The sequence below is a fragment of the Saimiri boliviensis genome, chromosome 6, assembly GCF_048565385.1.
Source record: "Saimiri boliviensis isolate mSaiBol1 chromosome 6, mSaiBol1.pri, whole genome shotgun sequence".
In the NCBI taxonomy this organism is placed as follows: Eukaryota; Metazoa; Chordata; class Mammalia; order Primates; family Cebidae; genus Saimiri; species Saimiri boliviensis.
Window position 1 is genome coordinate 33,403,387 of NC_133454.1, and position 22,609 is coordinate 33,425,995.

General features: G+C 35.3%; 1 long non-coding RNA gene across 1 annotated transcript in view; it reads right to left on the bottom strand.

Annotated features, from left to right (window-relative positions):
* Window positions 1-245: 245 nt before the first annotated feature.
* The window catches only part of LOC141584809 (uncharacterized), a 499,778-nt gene continuing 477,414 nt past the window's right edge, over window positions 246-22,609 (bottom strand). The window contains exon 6 of the long non-coding RNA XR_012518004.1: window positions 246-4,423. This is a non-coding gene — a long non-coding RNA (uncharacterized LOC141584809). The remainder of the gene's footprint in view (window positions 4,424-22,609) is intronic.

The following is a 22,609-nucleotide window of genomic DNA, read 5'->3' on the forward strand; positions in this document are numbered from 1 at the left end:
AGGCCGTCAGGAAGGGCCAAGGGCACCTTTGTGAAAAACACATTAACAGAACACATGTTAAAGAAACCCAGCCCATATTTAGTATTTCTCTTTGTTCTACCTGATTGCCTAAGACTTCGCTGGTAAAAACTTTAGAGGAGACAATTTGAGAAGATGTATCAAAAATGTTTTTAATGTCTATTTTATGAATTCTAAAATATACAAAAAAAATTGTACAAGTACACAAAGATGTACAGAGGGTAACTGACATATATTCATGCTCACAAAATGTTAAAAATGACGGAAATATCCAAAAAACAGAAGCTGGTTTAAATACATTACTCTGTGTCTACAAAATGAGTTAATACGCAGTAATTGATTGTTATAATTAAGAAATGTATGACAATATGTTGCTAACGGAAAAAGCAGATTTTAGACATTATGTTCTGGTTTAAAATTATCTCATACATGTTTACATAGGTTGAGAGATACAAAGTTTCAAACAGATATGAATGTTTAAGTTCTGTGTTGCAGATCATTGAATATTTTGATACTTCCTTTTACTTGAGTTTTCTGTTTTCTTCTGACCATTTTTTTAACTGTAAAAATGGTAAGCAGTAAATATATGAAGAAAGCCTTCCCGCTACCAAATTTGAGTAGGAATACCAAATTTGACAAATAAAACTTGAGTAGCAATACCAAATTTGACATATAAAACTCAATACTGAGATATTTATAAGAAAGAGTGCCTTGCAATTCATTAATCAAAAGGGCATTTGCAGAATCCAGTGACTTTTTCAAGGAATCTTGATGCCAAGTTCTGAAAAAACTCCCTTTTCTGAAACAAGTCTTTCAAAAATAACACTTTGTATCATAATCCCTAAGTCTACATGACCTAAGTCATGTGTAAAATAAGAATAAATATTTAATAAGCTTGGATGATTATTCTTAATGCTGACAATATTTCGGAATACAAAATCTTATCACCCGAACATTATTCCCAGCAAACTGTAACTGAGAGATTGTATGATTATTTTTTACTCATTTTGATGGTTTTGCAAAAGAAACACACATATTTTCATCTATTGCAGGTCAAATAATTCCAGAAATCCTTGTGAACATTACAACACAGGTAAGATGAATCTTATAAGCCTTAATTATTCTGAGATACCTGATATTTGTATGTGAGCTTCTCCTTTTCGACCTGACTTATGATAGGACAAGGTTCATATCCTTCGCACTTTTGACATTGTATCTGGTGCTCCATCCTTTGGCTTGCTCAGTACCTGAATTAGCCCATGGACTTGCATTTTGTGGTGTCTACCCTGTGGGTACGCTTTTTGTCCTATTTTTGATACCTGTTTGGTACAGTGTTTTCTAGTTTGTGTCTTGAGCGCTGAATTTCTTAAAATGTTCCGAAAGTTGTACAGTCTACGGTGTTCTGCTTTGTAAATACTATGATATTTAATATGAATGCAAAGTGGACAAAATATATTCTTATTTATCAAAGTAAGTTAACAATATAGCATTTAAGTTTCTTTGGTGATGCTTGGCCAATTTGCTTAATGTTTTAAGTGCAGAAAAAAACTGACCGAAAAGTTCTGTCTAAAGAATTGTGAAATTTGGACTTAATGTAAAATAGAGGAAGTCAGTTTATTCATGTAGATTTATTGGAATCTCCTCCCCTATACTGACTGCAGGTATTGGGCCAAAGGTGATTTTTACCCAAAGATGGAAAAAGACCTCTTACTTGCTGACTTATAAATTGTCGTATCTCTGAGAGAAAGAACCAGTAAAATAAGATGAAAAAAGATTTGTGGAACGTAGAGCTAAACATATTTAGATGTGGTTTCTATTTTAGTTAGTTCTCAGCATGTCTCTTTGAGCAGATTACTCATCCTCTTTGACTTTTGTCTCCCTGTATAGCAAATGCAGAAAATAATGTGAAATTTAGAGTGTTGTCGAAATTAAATATACTTTTTTATATAAGGAAACAAATATAATTCCTGGCATTTGGCAGTTCCTTTTTCTCTAAATACCTAAAATGATATGGGTGAAAATGCTTGTTGAAAATAAATTTTGCAGAAATTGCCAGTGTCATATCTTGTTGTATTTAGCAAGGAATGTACAACATTTTGCTTGTCGGGTGTTATTTTAAATCTGTCTATGGAAACTTAATGTGCTCATTCACAGTGTTCCTGGCTACTTCTATTTCTGCCATTCAGCTCTGTTGCTTCCATAGCCTGTCCTTAGGTCCAAGTCTTTTGAACTTTTTAAGTCTGATTCTTCCTATCTACAATATGGGAATAATACTCATTGGAGATTATGAAATTTAAGTGAGATTATCTACATCTGTGGCTTTCAAATGTATAAAATACTATGCAATTATGCTGGCATGTTGTTGCTATTATTAAATGTAGATGCTTAAATCACTAAAAAGACTGATAAGAATTGAGAATATTAGCATGTGTCCAACTGTACAATTTGCAAATTCTAGCCTCAGTGAAAGAAGTATATTGGACTGTCAAAATGGCATGCTTGTGAATAATTGAGCAAATTGGCTTGGTGCAGTCTTACTATTCACATAATTTAGGACTAAGGAGCACCGAGGGCCACTGGCACAAGCAGTTGTATGCTGATGCCAGTTCATGCTGGTGCCAGTCTTTACTGACTCTTGATAGCTGACTGTGCCCAGGCTCTTTCCAACTCCAAATTCAGTGACCTCACACTGGTAGCTTAAAATTGGCAACAATCAGAGTACTTCACCAAGGAAATCGAGGCACTACAAATTAGGACTTGTTTTGAGACCCAGCTGTCAAACATTTACCAGCATGCCACTGGGCACAGCCATTGTTATGCCCATTAAGAGCATATCATGGTTAATAAAATTCCACTGGATGTATTTATACACAGTAAGAATGTCTGTTTGAAAAAAGTAACCTTTTCTCTAATGTTGAAAGGATGTGTTATTTCTGATAAGGTAAATTCTTTTTACATTATATTATGAAATAGAGAATACAGCCAAACAGAGCAGTGATACCCAGTAGCAGAAAGATTTCTTGCTTTCAAACTAAGATGTTTGAGACAGCTAATTGTCAGGTGAGAGCATTAAGGAGTGACTATTAACAACAGTAGCTGGTATTTGCTATTCACATTTTATTTGACAGTCTTTCTTGTTTTTTGTATCTAGCAATTTCTTTAGACTCGGAGGAAAGATTTAGTCTGCCTGTTGACTCAATGAAAGTGCAATTTGTTTCTAATTCATCAGGGCTTCTGAATTTTTGTTTGAATTTATAATTAAAATATGGTTCCTTTGAAAGAAATATAGAAGCTGAATTTATATATGCATTTTTATTATATTCCAGTGTACTGCCACCATACGACTCCATTTCATGATTAACAAACTTCTTAAGAACACCAATAGCACTTAATGTAATAGAGGGTCTTTCACAATTTATGCAACTTAAATTGAGATTATTTTAAAACAGTTATGTCTACTTAATAATGGCATAATAGTATCACTTTAATTAATAGGAATGAACACAAGACTCTTTCCTCTGTGTTAAGTTACTCCTTAGTCTTAAGTCAGACACCTTAGAAATACAGGTTCCAGGGTCATAAATGGCAATTTAGTAACCAAAGTGGTTGTTAGGTACATTAGATATTTAGTGGAGTGAATTTAAAATTAACATTCACTCAGAAACTATATGTACTGATTGACTGTTACATGCACAGTTCCACATGGATGCCCTCTATTTGAGAGTCCACAGTATATGCTTTGCAAATATTTGAAGGAGGAAGGAAGGGTCCTGAAGAATACACAAAAATGTAACACTCAAAGAGTTTTCTCTAAAAAGCATGAAAGTCTAAAGAATTGTAGTCAGACTTCTTCAGAGAAATAGGATATGGTGTGTATATATGTATATATTCATATACCCAGATTTATTTCAGGAATTGGCTCATGTAATTGTAGAGGCTCACTAGCATAACATCTGCAACGTAGGCTGGAGACCCAGGAAAAAGTTGCAAAAGCAGTCTGATGGCAGAATTTCATTTCCTTCTGGTGAACTCAGTCTTTTAACCATTAATACCTTTAAGTGATTAGATGAGGCCCATTCACATTATGGAGGAAAATCTGCTTTACTCAGTCTGCTGATTTCAATGTTAATCTCACATAAAAATACCTTCATGGGGCCAGGCGAGGTGTCTCACGCCTGTCATCCCAGCACTTTGGGAGGCCAAGGAGAGTGGATCACAAGGTGAGGAGCTCAAAACCATCCTGGCTAACACAGTAAAACCCTATCTCTACTAAAAATGCAAAAAATTAGCTGGGCATGGTGGCACGTGCCTATAGTCCCAGGTACTCAGGAGGCTGAGGCAGGAGAATCGCTTGAACTTGGAAGGCGGAGGTTGCAGTGAGCCGAGATGGTGACAAAGGGAGACTCTGTCTCAAAAAAAAAAAAAAAAAAAAGAAAGAAATCAAGTAACTTCATGGAAACATCTAGCATATTGTTACTCCAAATATCTAGGTATTGTGACCTAGTTGAAAAATAGAATCACCCCAGGAGGTAAGACTGTGACGCACAAAGAGTTAAAGCACATATTAAATAATGGACTAAAATTGTGATTACAATGTAATACTAAAGGTTATTATACAGAGAAACATAGTCTGAATTGGACCTTGGGACACAGGTGGGATTCTGACATAAAAGCTAAGTATATTCCACGAATAACAGAGTGTTAGCAATGTGAAACTGTTTTCAAATTATTACACTGATAGATCACCTAATCTGGGCTAGGTACTACCCAGGACTTCAAAAAGGATATCATCTGATTAAACCAGAGAGTCAGTGGTATGTTTCAGAAAGGATCTATGAGTTATAAAATATGATTAAGATGAAACATTAACCATGGACTGAAAGATCAGATTCACTATCTTATTAAGTAAGCTTCCTGCAAAATAGATTGGGTGCTTATTATTTCATTTAATAGAGGAGAGCTCATTGTGTGATAGATCTGCATCTACTAGCAGTATGAACAGTTAACAGTAACTTTCTTTATAGCAAGAGACTCCATTAACTCATCTATAAACTAGGAATACTTGCTTCATGGCTATTATAAAGCTAAATGTTAAATCATGTTATTTTATTTATAATATTGAATGCAGGTATATTACATTCCAGGCATTATGCTATTTGCTAAACCTAAAAGAACAAGCAGAATCATACATTCATGGAGCTTATATTTAGGTCATTCCTTTATTTAAAATGTTACATATGTGTGCTGCAACAGTAGAGGGCCTATAATAGAAAACTAATAGCAGACACCTATGATTAATGCAAATTGTCTTAATATTTTCCTCACTCTGTATGCAGAGACACATAATATGTTTATATATACTTACAATTGCAATATGAAGTTCTTCCATCCTTGACCTCCATTAGGTGTTAGTTTTAAAGTTACATTTCAAAGTACAAAAATATTTTCAAGCTAAATAGTCCTATCACAGAACCAAACCTGATGAAAAATCACAGGGCTTGACATTGATTTAATATCCAATCTTGCCCTTGGGTGTGTGAATCACATTGCAGTGTGTTTTAGAAAAACATGTAGTACGTTTATGAGTCAGACTTTGGAGAGAGGTTGTCTTAGACAAACAAACGTGATTCATCTATGCAAAATTTAGAAAGGACTGCATAGAGAACGTGTCCTAAAGACTTCACATTCAGACAGGTTGTATTCCCTTGGAACACGGCATGTGGGAAACTTCAACCCAGCAGTGTGTGAACAGTATACTACTCCTTTTCAGATAGAGCTATAATGGTTTGACGGCACAGGGACACAGAACACTGAAGAAAGTGTTGACCTTAAATATTTGTGGATAAACCTGGGTTTTCTTTGACATTTATTGTGGGTTCTCTGTATAATATAATCACGTCAGAATTTAACACACATTCTGCTGGCATATGTCAAGGCTATTCCTATTAAGGCCATAACTATAATTAATTATATTATGTGGCTGAGAAAGTAATTGATTGGCTACTTAATTTTAAACTACACCAATATCTTTTGTTCCTAAAGCTTGGAAGCCAAGGCAGGTGGATTTCCTGAGGTCAGGAGTTCGAGACGAGCCTGGCCAACATAGTGAAACCCTGTCTCTACTAAAAATACAAAAATTAGCCACATGTGGTGGCAGGTGCCTGTAATCCCAGCTAGTTGGGAGGCTGGGGCAGGAGAATTGCTTGAACCCAGGAGGTAGAGATCCTGCTACTGCACTCCAGCCCAAGTGACAGAGTGAAAAAAAGGTTTTTTCTCCTGGATATATTTTTATTGTGCATGGCTGTTGCCACAATCTACCTGTAGCTACTTACATTTAAGGGTTTAAGTCATGACTTTAACCTTCAGAAGCTCTGAAATTTCTGCCAAGTTGTTGAATGTACTGGTATCATCTAGATAATGAAAGTAATTATCCCAGGGTTGCTGGGAAAATTATATATGAGATTTTAAAATTGTGTTGGCACAAAGTAACTGCTCACAAAATAGTAGATAATAATTTATTGGTTTGGGGGAGTTGGGGTAGGACAATAATATTGAGATGCTAGACGTCAGATTTAGATAAATTTGTGCAGTTCTTTTAGGCAAAGTGCACAATGAGGATTTCAGGTGATGCTAAATGAAAAACCTTTTCATGCTTGGTTTATTTTGGGTAGCTATGGTAAGGATGCAGAGTGTTAAAAAATCTTGACATTTCATTGTATTTAAGTAGAATCCATATTACTGAGAATATTCATGTAACTATGATTCAGGTGTGAATGCCTATAGTAAGTTATATCATGATCAAAATCCCATATATAAATTTTTTTTCTACTTTATTTGCATACTTATGAATACTCTGCAGGAAAATCGCTTTTGGAAAAAAGACCTCTGAGAATTATTTTCTTCATGAATAAATTGTCAAAAATCAACTTTAGAGCTGGGGATGCTACCCCAAGATTTGCATTTTCGTCAAGAAAATGGCTGAATCTTGGTAAGAAGAGTGAGCTTTGTGGCTATTTAACTTGCCCTCTTCCCATGCCCTCTCCCCAGCTCTACAGTAACATCAACAACCGACAGGCAAACCACCCTGCTAGCAATGAACACCAACCTTGTAACATTCACTAGAGGGATCAGAATAGCATTTGGAAAATACACCAAGGCCCTTCCTAATTAAAGTTTTTTTCTCCTGGGGATGACTGATGCTGCAGACTCCAGAGCCCAATCTACCTCTAACTACTTACCTTTATGGGTTTTACACCTTAGGGCATAATCTCCTTGAGGACTGTCACCATTTGACCTGTCTGACAGTTACTCTGGAAAGGCCCATTTTCTATGATAGGCTTTATCTAACCCCAGGGCATAGTTAGAAAACAATTAGTGGCAAATGTTTACAAATGCAGCTACCTAAGTTTAGGACCACCAAAGGCAAAAAAAAAAAAAAAAAAAAAAACGAGGTTAAACTAGTAAATGAATTGTGAATTGGGGTGTATGTTTCTGGTAACACAGAAGGCCCCTTGCATGTTCAGGACCATTTAAAGAGATCTCTGACCAATCACTAGTTTATCGCTAAGCTACTGAGAGACTCTTATGGCTAAATATGAAAGAGAATAGCACAGGAAAATTAAACAAACCTTGAGGTAGCTGATTAGGAGAGAGGAAGAAACACACGTGAGAGAACCAGGAAATTATGGCACTTACACAAGAATAAAAAGCATTCAGTAGAAACAAAATTGGCTAATACAAATATAAGCAAAGAACTAAATGAACCATTCTTGAATCACTTCTTTCCATAGTTATTCAAGAATAACTGAAATAATGTCTAACAAAAGAGAACACATCAGTAAAGACTATTTAAAAACAGAATAGAAATTCTAGAGTTAAAGCAGAATAAACAGCCTACAAATATTTGAAGAAAAAATGACCACAGACTTCCAAAGTCTGAAAAAACTAACACATCAAAGTTCAGACAACTCTAACTTGGATAAACTCCAAGAGATGCACACTTAGACAAATCATAGTCAAACTCTGAAAAACGAAACAGAAATAGACTCTTGAAATCAGGAAGAGAGAAGTGAGTCATCACATAAAATGGCTTTAATAGATTAATAGCCAACTTTGAGAAAAACTATGGAACCCAGAACCCAGTGAGATGACATATTTACAGTGCTATCAGAAAAAGGCTCAAAAGAGTATCATAGAAATTTAATAGAATATTCTTCAAAAGGAGGAAAAATAAATACTTCAAATATAAAAGAAAAAACCCACAAGAATTACGAGAGAGAAGTTTTATCAGGCTGAAGGAAGGTAAAACAATTACCACGAATACAAAGCAATGCTGGAAATAACTACATAGGTAAATATGAAAGATGGTATTTTGTAGTAATTTTTTTTCTGCTTGATTTTAAGAAACAATTGTATAAAACAACAGATAGTAACCTTTGGAACTGGGTCTAGCTATTACAAGATGGCAGAGTAAGATGTTATACCTTGAATCCCCCTGTAGAAACAGCAACTTAAATTATTGGCTACATGCAAAATACACTTTCTTAAGAGCTAAACAAACCAGACGAGAGATTAAAGCATCTAGATGTAGAACAGAACTAAGAAAAAAATTGCATTAAACATGGGCAAAAGAGGAGTTTTTACATTGTCCCTGTTACCCCCTCCTTGACCAGCAGTACAACTTGAAACCAGGTACCCTGCATTTCCCAAGGAGAGAGGACTGAGCACCAGACTTTTCCTTGAACTCACAGCAATTTTCAGCAAAAGAACAAACCAGAGGCATTGCACACATTATTTGATTTCAAGTATACTACAAAGCTATAGTAATCAAAACATCATGGTGATTGTATAGAAACAGACACATACACCAGTACAATAGGGAACAGACACATACACCACTACAATAGGGACTGTAAATATTTACAGTCATGTGATGATGCCAGGAACACACAATGGAGATAGAACAGTGTCTTCAGTGAACTGGGTTGGGATTAATGGATATCCATGTGCTGAAAAATAAAATTGTACCCTCTCTCAGAACATATAAAAAAAATCAAAAGGAATTAAAGATGCAGCAAAAAACTAAAACTACTGGAATAAACTTCTTGACATTCATTTGGACGATAATTTTTAAGATACTTACACCACCTCATAAGCAACAAAAACAAACACAGACAAATGGGATTACATCAGCTAGAAACCTTCTGCACAACCAAGGAAAAAATCAACAGAGTGAAGAGACAAGGGGGTTAACATCTACAGCATACAAAGAGCTCAACAGAAAGAAAAATAACATAATTAAAAATCAACCAAGGACTTGAATAGACAACAAATGGCCAACAGTTACATTAAAAATGTTCATCACTAATCATCAGGTAAATGCAAATTAAAACCATAATGGGGTATCACCTTACATCTGCCATAATGGTATTATCAAAAAGACAAAAGGTTAGTATTGGCAAGATGTGAAAAAAAGGAAATGCTTACATACTGTTGGATGGAATATAAATTACTACATACATTATTAAAAAATAGTGTACCCGTACCTCAAAAAATTAAAAATAGAACTTCTGTATGATTCAGCAATCTCACTACTGGGTACATAAAATGAAATCAATATGTTAATGATATCTGCACTCCCGTGGTTATTGCAGCACTCTTTACATTGGCCAAAATATAAAAACAATCCTTATGTATCTGGGTGCTCCTGTATTCGGTGCGTATATATTTAGGATCGTTAGCTCTTCTAGTTGCAGTGATCCTTTTACCATTATGTAATGTCCTTCTTTGTCTCTTTTGATCTTTGTTGCTTTAAAGTCTATTTTATCAGAGATGAGAATTGCAACTCCTGTTTTTTTTTTTTTTTTTTGCTCTCCATTTGCTTGGTAGATCTTCCTCCATCCCTTTATTTTGAGCCTTTGTGTATCCTTGCATGTAAGATAGGTTTCCTGGATACAGCACACTGATGGGTTTTGGCTTTTTATCCAATTTGCCAGTCTGTGTCTTTTGATTGAGGCATTTAGTCCATTTACATTTAGGGATAGTATTGTTATGTGTGAATTTGATACTGTCATTTTGATGCTAGCTGGCTGTTTTGTTGGTTGGTTGATGCAGATTCTTGATTGTGTTGATACTCTTTTACCATTTGGTATGGGTTTTTGGAGTGGCTGGTACTGGTTGTTCCTTTATATGTGTAGAGCCTCTTTCAGGAGTTCTTGTAGAGCAGGTTTGGTGGTGATGAAATCTGAGTACTTGCTTGTTCGCAGAGGATTTTATTTTTCCTTCAGTTATGAAGCTTAGTCTGGCTGGATAGGAGATTCTGGGTTGAAAGTTCTTTTCTTTAAGGATGTTGAATATTGGCCCCCAATCTCTTCTCACTTGTAGGGTTTCTGCTGAGAGATCTGCTGTGAGTCTAATGGGCTTCCCTCTGTGGGTAACCTGACCTTTCTCTCTGGCTGCCCTTAGCATTTTCTCTTTCATTTCAACCCTGGTGAATCTGACGATTATGTGCCTTGGGATTGCTCTTCTTGAGGAATATCTTTGTGGTGTTCTCTGTATTTCCTGGATTTGAATATTGGCCTGCCTTGCTAGGTTGGATGCACACAAATGTTCACGGCAGCACTGTTTACAATAGCAAAGACCTGGAACCAACCCAAATGCCCATCGATGATAGACTGGACAGGGAAAATGTGGTACATATATACCATGGAATATTACGCAGCCATCAAAAACGATGAGTTCACATCCTTTGTAGGGACATGGATGAACCTGGAAACCATCATTCTCAGCATATTGACACAAGAGCAGAAAATCAAACACCACATGTTCTCACTCATAGGCGGGTGTTGAACAATGAGAACACATGGACACAGGGAGGGGAGCACTACACCCTGGGGTCCATTGGGGGGAGATTGGGGAGGGATGGGGGGTGGGGAGGTGGGAAGAGATAGCATGGGGAGAAATGACAGATACAGGTGAGGGGAAGGAATGCAGCAAACCACACTGCCATGTGTGTACCTATGCAACAATCTTACATGTTCTTCACATGTACCCCAAAACCTAAAATGCAATTAAAAAAAAAAAACCACCACATTGAGATACCATCTCACACCAGTTAGGATGGCAATCATTAAAAAGTCAGGAAACAACAGATGTTGTTGAGGCTGAGGAGAAATAGAAACAGTTTTACACTGTTGGTGGGAGTGTAAATTAGTTCAACCATTTTGGAAGACAGTGTAACCTGTCTTTGCCATGGCTGGTACTGGTTTTTCCTTTCTATAATTAGTACTTCCTTTAGGAGCTCTTGTAAGGCAGGCCTGGTGTTGACAAAATCTCTCAGCATTTGCTTGTCTGTAAAAGATTTTTTTTTCTCCTTCACTTATGAAGCTTAGTTTGGCTAGATATGAAATTCTGGGTTAAAAATTCTTTTCTTTAAGAATGCTGAATATTGGCTCCCACTCTCTTCTGGCTTGTAGGGTTTCTGCAGAAAAATCCACTATTAGTCTGATGGGCCACCATTGGTGGCTAACCTCAAGGATCTAGAACCAGAAATACCATTTGACCCAGCAAACCATTGCTGGGTATGTACCCAAAGAATTATAAGTCATTCAATGGTAAAGATACATAAACATATGTGCTTACTGCAGCACTATTTACAATGGCAAAGACATGAAATTGTAAAGACCATCGACACTGTGAAGAAATGACATCAACTAATGGGCAAAATAAACAGCTAGCATGACAGAATCAAATTCACACATAACAATATTCACCTTAAATGTAAATGGGATAAATGCCCCAATCAAAAGACACAGACTGGTAAATTGGATAGAGCCAAGACCCATCAGTGTGCTATATTCAGGAGACCTATCTATGTGCGAAGATACACATAGGCTCAAAATAAAGGATTTGAAGAAGATTTACCAAGCAAATGGAAAGAAAAAAAAAAAAAAGGTTGCAATCCTAGTCTCTGATAAAAGACTTTAAACCAACAAAGATCAAAACAGACAAAGAAGGGCATTACATAATACTAAAGGGATCAATGCAATAAGAAGAGCTAACTATGCTAAATATATATGCACCCAACACAGGAGCACCCAGATTCATAAAGCAAGTTCTTAGAGAAGTGCAAAGAGACCTAGACTCCCACACCATAATAGTGGCAGACTGTAACATACCACTGTCAATTTTCTGTCTCATTGATCATTCTAATATTGACAAGAATATCCAGGACTAGGACTCGGCTCTGGACCAAGCAGACCTAATAGACTCTATAGAACTCTCCACCCCAACTCAACAGAATACACATTCTTCTGTTTTAGTCTGTGAATAGACTACAAACCACATTGCACTTATTCTAAAATTGACGACATAATTAGAAGTAAAACACTTCTTAACAAATGTGTAACAATGGAAATCATAACAATCAGTTTCCCATACTACAGTGCAATCAAATTAGAACTCAGGATTAAGAAATTCACTCAAAACTGCACAACTACCAGGAAACTGAACAACCTGCTCCTGAATGACTACTGGGTAAATAACAAAATTGAGACAGAAATATTGTTGATTTTAAAAACCTACTTAAATAAAAAGACTTCCCATGCTCATGGATTGAAAGATTTAATATTGTTCACATGGCAGTCTCCCCAAATCGATCTATAGATTCATTAATTTTATCAAACCACTGTCTTGTTTTGTTGGAATCAATCCCCAAATTCATATAAAAGTTCATGAGAACCAAAATAACCAAAACGATTCTGAAAAGAACCAAGTTAAAGGACCCAAACTTGTTTATTTCACAACTTATTACAAAGCCACAGTAATCATAATTGTGTAGTACTGGCATAAAGACAGACACATAGATTAATGAAATATAATTGAGAGTCTAGAAATAAATCTTATGTATATGGTCAGTCGATTTTTGAAAATTGTTTTCAACCAATAGTGTTGCAACAATACACACATGCAAAAGAATGAAGTTGAACCTCTAATTATAACACACACAAAGATTATCAGATAATAATCAAATATTTAAATAAAAAACTATAACTTGTAAAAATCTTAGAGGAAAAATAGGCATAAATATTTGTAACCTAAGATTAGGCCAAAATGTCTTATGATGTAACACCACTGGGCTTCATCAAAATTAAACAGTTTATGTTTCCAAAGACACTGTTACTAGAGTGAGTAGACAATCCAGAGAATGGAAGAAATCATTTTTAAATCATATGTCTGATAATGCTCTATATTCAAGACAATATAAACAACTCTTGCAACTCAACAATAAAGAAATAACACAATTTTTTAAATGGAAAAATTATTTAAATGGATACTTTTCCAAAGAAGATAAATGGCCAATAAGCACATGAAAAGGTGTTCATTAGCATTAATCATTAGTGAAACATAAAACCTCAATGAGGTATCACTGCACATATACTAGGATGGTTATAATTATTTTTTTTTAAAAAAAGATGGATAATATGAAAAGTTGGTGAGCATGTTGAACACTGAACCTCTCATCTACTGCTAATGTGAATTATTGTAAAATGGTGCAGCTACTCTGATAAACAGGATGGCAGTTACTCATGATGTTCAACATAGTTACTATATGACACAGTAATTCTAATTCTAGAAATATACTGAAGATAATTAAAAACACATTTCTAAAAAAAAAATTCATGAATGTTTACAGCAGCATTATTCATAATAGTCACAAAGTAGAACTAACATAAATATTTACAGACTGATGAATGGAAGAATAAAATGTGGTATATTAATATGAGGGAAATCATTCTGCAATAAAAAAATAAAGTACTAATTTATGCTATAACATAGATGAACCTTGAAAACATAGTACGTATAAAAAGTAATCACAAAAGATCACGTATCACATGAGTCTCTATATATCGGATTTCCAGGATAGCCAAATCTATGGATAGAAAGTATTATAAAACAGTGGTAGCCTAGGGCTGGGGGTATAGGTTTGGGGTGATACTAGCAGTCATTGCTAAAGACTATGGGATTTCTTTTGGATTTCTTTTTGTGTTGATGGTTTCACATTTCTCTGAATAGACTAAAAACTACTGAATTGTATATTTTAAATGAATGGATTCATAGTACATAAATTATGTCATGTTATGAATGTTAAATACATCTCAATAAAGTTATAAAATAAAAACTCTTCAGAGACAGTGGAAAAATTAAGAGATCCATATTTGAGTATATACTACCCTTATTTTGATATGACATTTTAAATATGGCTATTTATAACAAATAGCTTGAGAATTTCTGAATATTTAAGACCTATTTTAAGCTGGCATCTACTGTCATCTATATTATATGCATATATGTGTATAATATATATGAGGGATATCATATATATATGTTATATACATATTATATACATATATGAGGGATATTAATGTATATATATTATATACATATATATGAAGGATATAGAGATATATATATACATAGTATATATACATATATATGAGGGATATATATATACACACACACATACATACATATTATATATATATATATATGACAGTGGATGCCAGTTTATAATAGTTCTTACATACATATATTTCCCTCATAAGCAAAACGTGGTTCTCATATATATGTAAACACATATATCCCTCATAAACAAAATGTGGATCTCAATTTTTCTACTGTCTCTGATTAAATTATATATACACACACACACACATATATATATATATTACTGTAAAAAAGACTGATTAAAAATACCTCAAGGGTGAAAAGAATTTTAGATTGGCAATGTTAGAAAAGCACACATATTTAGTAATACAGAGAGCAGGATAAAAATAATTATTTTGGGTTGTGAAATTCAATCTACCTTTTGTTATACGTAAGGAGAGAGGAAATCTTGTCTCAAACACTGAAAATGCAGTGGAACATTCTGCCTTGTTAAAATACGTCTAAAACTAGTAATCAGAAAGTTTGTTCTGTATTACAGATACTATGATGTTTCTTGTTAAAATACTAAAGAAAATAGTAGAAAAAATAAATTATAGTAATAAATAATATTCTTTAAAAAGATACTTTAAATTTAACGTGACAAATTAGGCATTCCAGAGAAGAATAGTGAGCTGTGCAGCAATGTTACTATACAGTAGCATTGGGAACTGTGAGTCTTTGTGTGCCTACTGGGCAGATGTTGGAATATTCTGAGATGGGAATGATGATGAATACTAAGACTATGTGACCTAAGGGGGCAGCCCCTAAGTGAACCATGCATGTGTTCAGTAGAAAAATAAAAATGAAAAATAAATAAATCCCAGAAAACATAATCACAGGTGACTCCTTGCATGAAGAAAGAGTGGAAATCCATATAGCTAAGTCCCTCACCCAGATGTGTGCTAGAGACAGTGGATGCCAGCTTATAATAGCTCTTAAATATTCAAAAATTCTTAAGCTATTTGTTTTAAATAGCCATTATTTAAAAGTATCGTATCAAAACAAGGGTAATATGTACTTAAAACACATCACTTCATATTTATTTTAGTGTTTTACTGTATTTATTTTAGTGTTTTACTGTCAACTTTGCTCTTGAGGTTGTTTATGTCTATTTCATCTCTGATAAAAATACTGCATAAATCTGCTACTGTGCATCTTTTCTTAACTCTCTATTTAGTGCTTTGTTAAAATCAAATATAGTTGAAGTATTTACACCATAGAACTGGCCATCTTCTACTAGGGCTTTGTTGATTTTGTAAATTTAAGAAAATGAAGAAAATATTAATAATTTGAATTACATCTGTTGCAACATCATTGGGAATAGCACAAAACTGAGGATTATTTATCAACTGTCACTACTTCTCATTTAATCTATACAGCACTATGAAGTTTTTAAAACTGTTATTTTCAATTCAGGGGTAAATGTGCAAGTTTGTTATATAGGTAAACTTGTATCATGGGGCTTTATTGTACAAACTGTTTATCACCCAAGTATTAAGCCTAGCACCCATTATTTTTCCTGATACTCTCCCTCGTCCCACCTCCCAGCTTCCAATAGGCCCCAGTATGTGTTGTTCTCCTCTACATGTGAATTTGTTCTCATTTAGTGCCCACATATAAATGAGAGTGTGCAGTATTTGGTTTTCTGTTCCTGTATTAGTTTGCTAAGGTTAATGGCATCCACCTCCATCCATGTCCCTGCAAAAGACATGATTGCATTCTGTTTTATGGCTGCATAATATTCCATGATGTATATGTACCACATTTTCTTTATCCAGTCTACAATTGATGGACATTTAGGGGGATTCCATATCTTTGTTATTGTGAATAGTACTGCAATGAACATATGTGTGATATGTCTTTGTAACAGAATGATTTATATTACTTTGGTTATATACCCAGGAATGGGAATGCTGGGTAGAATGGCATTTCTCTTTCTTTGATCTTTGAGGAATTGGTCTTCCATCATGAATGAACTAATTTACACTCCCACTGACAGTGTATAAGCATTCCTTTTTCTCTACAGTCTTGCCAGCATCTGTTATTTTTTGACTTTTTAATAATGGCCATTCTGACTGGTGTGTGATTGCATTTCTCTCACGGTCAGTGATGAGCTTTTTTTCTTTTTTGTTTTTTGTTTTCTTTTTGAGACAGAATCTCACTCTATTCACTTAGGAGGGAGTGCAGTGGTGCAATCTCAGCTCACTGCAACCTCCACCTCCTGTGTTCAAATGATTCTCCTGCCTCAGACTCCCATGTAGCTGGGACTACAGATATATGCCACCACGCCTAGATAATTTTTTATATTTTTAGTACAGACAGCAGTTTCTCCATGTTGGCCAGGCTGGTCTTGAGCTCCTGACCTCAGGTGCTTCACCTGCCTCAGCCTCCCAAAGTGCTTGGATTACAGGCATGAGCCATGGGGCCCAGCCAGATGTACTTATTCTCATATGCTTGTTGGCTGCATGTATGCCTTCTTTTGCAAAGTATCTGTTCCTATCCTTTGCTTATTCTAATAGGTTTGCTTTTTCTTGTAAATTTTAGTTCCTCATAGATGCTGGATATAACACCTGTGTCAGAGGCATAGTCTGTAAAAATGTTCTCCCTGTAGGTTTTTCACTCTGATGATAGTTTCTTTTGCTGTGCAGAAGCTCTTTCATTTAATTAGATCCCATTTGTCAAGTTTTGCTTTTGTTGCAATTGCTTTTGGTGTCTTTTCATGAAATTTTTGCCAATTCCTGTGTCCAGGATGGTTGTGCCTAGTTTGTCTTCCAGGTTATTTATAGTTCTGAGTTTACATTTAAGTCTTTAATCCATCATGAGTTAATTGTTTTATATGGTGTAAGGATAGAATCCAGTTTTAATCTTCTTCATATGGCTAGCCAGTTGTCCCAGCAGCATTTATTGATTATGGAATCCTTTCCCCATTGCTTGTGTCACGTTTGCAATGACTAGATAGCTGTAGGTTCAACTTTATTTCTTTGTCCTCTTTTCTGTTCCCTTGGTCTGTGCATCTGTTTTTGTGTAAGTGCCATGCCGTTTTGGTTACTATAGCCCTGTAATATACTTTGAAGTTGGGTAGTGTGATGCCTCCAGCTTTGTTCTTTTTTCTTTTTACCAGTGATCCCACAGAAAAACAACCATCAGAGAATATTATAAATACCTCTATCCATGTAAAACAGAAGCTCTAGAAGAAAGGAATAATTTCTGGACACATGCACTCTCCCAACTGAACCAGGAAGAAACTGAATCCCTGAACAGACGAATAATGAGTTCTGACCCTGAGTCAGTAACAAAAAGCCTAGCAACCAAAACTAAAAACAAAAACAAAACAAAACCATCCACATCCAGACAGATTCATAGCTGAATTCTACCAGACATATAAAAAGGAGCTGGTACCATTCCTGCTGAAACTATTTTACAAATACTAAGGTGGATGGACTCCAGCATCATACTGATACTAAAACCTGTCAGAGACACAACAAAAGCAGAAAATTACAGCCAGTATCTTTGATGAACATCAATGCAGAAATCTTCACAAACATACTGGCAAACCAAATCCAGCGGCATATCAAAAAGCTTATCCACTATGATCAAGTAGGCTTTATCCCTGAGATGAAAGATTTCTTCAACATACGCAAATCAATAAATGTGATTGATCACACTAACAGAACTAAAGTTAAAAAAAAATAGATGAAAAAAAGGCTTTCAGGAAAATTCACTCCGTTATGTTAAAAACTCTCAATAACATAAGTATTGAAGGAACATACATCCAAATAAAAATAGCCATCTATGACAAATCCAAAGCTAGTATCATACTGAATGGGCAAAAGCTTAAGCATTCTCTTTGAAAACTGGCACAAGACAGGGATGCCCTCTCTCACCACTTCTATTCAGCATAGATTAGATGTCCTGGCCAGGGAAAATCAAACAAGACAAAGGAAGAAAGTGCATGCACACAGTAAGAGAGAAAGTCAAACCATCTCTGTGTGCAGATGATGTGATCCTATATCTAGAAAACCCCATGGTCTTGTCCCTAAAGCTCCTGAAGCTGATAAACAATTTCAGCGAATCTAGGATACAAAACCAATGTACTGAAATTACTAACATTCCTATACACAAGCAGTCTAGCTGAGAGCCAAATCAGAAATGCAATCCCATTCACAATTGCCACAAAAAGAATAAAAAACCTACAAATACAGGTAACTGTAGAGGTGAAAGATCTCTACAATGAGAACTAAAAAACACTGCTCAACGAAATCAGAGATGACACAAACGGAAAAACATTTCATGCTGATGGATAGAAAGGATCTTTACCATTAAAATGGCCATACTACCCATAACAATTGATAGATTTAATGCTATTCCTATAAAGCTACCATGGAGATTCTTCACAAGAGTAGTAAAAACTATTTTAAAATTCATATGGAAACATACAGGAGCCCAAATAGCCAAGGGAACACTGTAAAAATTATGAATAAGGAAACTGAGACCTATGGCTATTAAGTAACATAACATGTTTATTATCACATGGGCTATGAGTAAATGTAGCCAGGATTTGAATTCCAGTCTCTATTCTTTTAAGTCACACTGAATTTCTTTGTAGCCTTTTCATAATGGGGATTTTTGTTGTTGTTGTTTCTTTTGGAGACAATTTCACTGTTACTGCCCAGGCTGGCATGCAGTGGTGCAATCTTGGCTCACTGCAACCTCCACCTCCTGGGTTCAAGTGATTCTCCTGTCTCAGCCTCCTGAGTAGCTGGGATTAACAGGCATGTGCCACCATGCCTGATTATTGTATTTTTAGTAGAGAATGGTTTTTTACCATGTTAGCCAGGCTGGTCTCGAACTCCTGGCCTCAGATGATCTGCCTGCCTCGGCCTCCCAAAGTGCTGGAATTACAGGCATGAGCCACCACACCTGGCACTTCATGATGTTTTATAGCACCACCAAGGAAGCATGAATTGTGATTGAAAGAAAAAATAGAGCATAACATGAATGAACCAAAAAGGATAACTTCAGTGACTGATGATTACCTGATGTTAAAAAGTCCAACTAATGAAAATTTGATTCAGAATACAAGTCACTTAAGTCACTGATGAATGAACTTCCAAAATACACATCTGTTGTTTAACATTTACCTTACTAATTAATGTAAAAAGAAAAAAAGTACTGATCAACATTGATGTTGTAAGTGTACCTGATCAGCATTTGCAGCCATGGGTTGTGAATGGATGATACATGATTTTGGCAAAAATCAATTAAAGCTTTCTGTGATAATTAACAGGCTTTCTTCAATGTATCATAAAATATCTTATGTACTTTATAAAAGTTTTATAGTACACATTTATACTTGTCTAATTTATAATCACACACACACACACACACACACATACATACATACATATATACACACACATACTGTCTTTTGGAGATCTAGTTGGCAAACTTTTATGAACACACCACTGCCCTCATCCCACTAAACACATTTATAAATAGTAAAGTCATTTAATTGTCCACTTCTTTCTCTTCCTCAGTCCCTTCCTCCCATGTATATCACTATACTTACAGCCCTCACTGATAGTTACTTCTTTTCACTACTTGGCTCTTGCTTTTTTACTGATACTGGCCAGCCCTGTATAGTCTTTCTACAAATTCCAGATCTACTGCCTCAACCAAGTAACTGTGACCTTTGTTTTTCCTCATTGCCCAAATGTTCCATTCTGCACAAGAGCTAGGCTGTGGCTTTATAATTATAAATTCCCCTTACTTCCTGTTTAAAGTTTTCCATGTCTTATCACACTTAAAATAATATTCAAAATCTTCCTATGGCTTACAAGGCCCAGTATAATCTGGCTTCTCACTCTTCAAGCATATTTTCTTTCCCTTCTCTACCATTTTCAGAATTGGTTTTGCATGGGGCCCCATCCTCAGAAGGGTCCCATGTTTGGTTTAATCATCTGCTGTTATTTAAAAAAACAATTACTTTTATTAAGATGGGTCTCTCTACGCTGCCCAGGCTGAACTTAACCTCTTGGCCTCAAGCAATTCTCCCTCCTTAGCCTCCCCATTATCTTTGACTACTGGTGTATACTACCACACACAGTCATTTTCTTGAAATCCTGTGTGATTTATGAACAAGTGGTCCCCCATTTTCACTTGATAGTAGGACCTACTAATTATGTAACCAGCCGTTCTCAATAATGAGGATAGCTTTAGCTTATGACCCTTAACTACTTTTTCTCAAATGTGACAAAGTATTTTCCATCTCAGGCCTCCTGCCAACCATTTTATCTGTTTCTGGAAAGATTTTTCCCTCAGCCATTCTCCAAACTGATTTCACTGTTGTTATTCAAGCTCAGCTCTATTTTAACTGAATATGAATAAAGATTTTTCTCTATGAAATTTAACACTGTATTCCCAGCAGGTAGAATAGTATCTAGCATATAGCATTAAACAAATACTTGCTAAATAAATAAATCTATTCCTTTCTATTATTTGTAATGACACAACTCTAGTTGCCTCATCTGAAAACCCTCCGGTTAAGTAACCTCACTGGTCTCCTCCTGTATCCGTCACTGAACAGATCCCTCATGATTTGTTTCAGTTTAAGTTGATTGTATGCAATGCTTATACATTTTTTTTCCAATAATGATGTCTGCTTTTTGGGTGTTATTACATAAGACATTGTAAGATGGCTGAAGTTTCCCATGGTCTAAGACATTGAAAAATGGTGTTCCGATCCTAGTTATACTACCTATAGTTTTGTAATAATGGGAAGCATATTAGTCCATTTTTATGCTGCTGCAGAAGGCAACCTGAGACTGGGCAAATTAGAAAAGAAAGAGGTTTAATTGCATTTACAGTTTCACATGACTGGAGAAGCCTCACAATCATGGCAGAAAACAAGGAGGAGCAAGTCACATCTTACATGGATGGCAGCAGGCAACAAGAGGTAACTTATCTAAGGAAACTCCACTTTATAAAGCCATCAGACTTCATGAAACTTACTCACTATCATGAGAACAGCACCGGAAAGACCTGCCCCCATGATTCAGTTACTTCTCATCAGGTTCCTCCTACAACATGTGGGAAATCAAGATGAGATATGGGAGGAGACCCAGCTAAACCATATCAGGAAGGTTATTGAAGGGTTCCAGGTATCAATTTCTTTCTCTATAAAACAAATATTCTGTAGAATAAGTGAGGAAATGCATGAAAACAATTTAAAAAAGAATCAGTTTATACAAACACCTCAAAATATACTGGCAATGAGTCTTACTCAACGTCTCTTCAGTTATTCTAATCATAGCTACTGATGTTAGGTGACAACTTCACTGACACAAAATTGATACCTAATGTGACATTATACTTAATTGTGGCTTTGGTTAATCACAAAGGATAAACTTACATGAAGGTATGTGTGTATATAAATATATGCCCATAGAACACTTGAAAATAAGAAATAAATAGTCCAGGATTAACAAGGTTGTTAGCACACCACAACCTTGTTAATTCTGAACTATTTATATCTTGTTTTCAAGTGTTCTATGGGCATATATACAAACAATATTTAAATTCTAAGAAATTGAAATATCATTTTGCTCCAATATTTCCTATAATCATGCTTGCTGGCTTTCTATTTTTGTCATGAAATTCTACATTACCCTGAAGTTTCAGTATTTCATACAACCCCAATTACATTTGCATACCACACAAGTATTTCTCTAAGCAACAATACTACTCTGTAGGGACATTTCTGTATCTTTTCTTCTTTTGAGACACATACATTTTTTCATCACTAACAAGAAATCAAAAACAAAAAACATCAACTTGGTTTTTTAGCAATGTCTACTGACAAAGATGCTGTAACATTTTGAAAAGGAAGTAAAGAGCAGAGTTGAAATGTTAAGAGCATAGTTTATTGTAAATGCTTGAATCAGAGCAAACAACCAGTGAAAGGTCAACATAACAGCCCATTGATCTGTACAAGCACATTTGCTAAACCTAGAAATAAATTCCCCAAGATCCACAGTAGCAATTCCTTCAAATATTTGTGATATCTTTTTGTATGAGGCAGCTGGTCAAAAAGTATAGTATAGCAGAA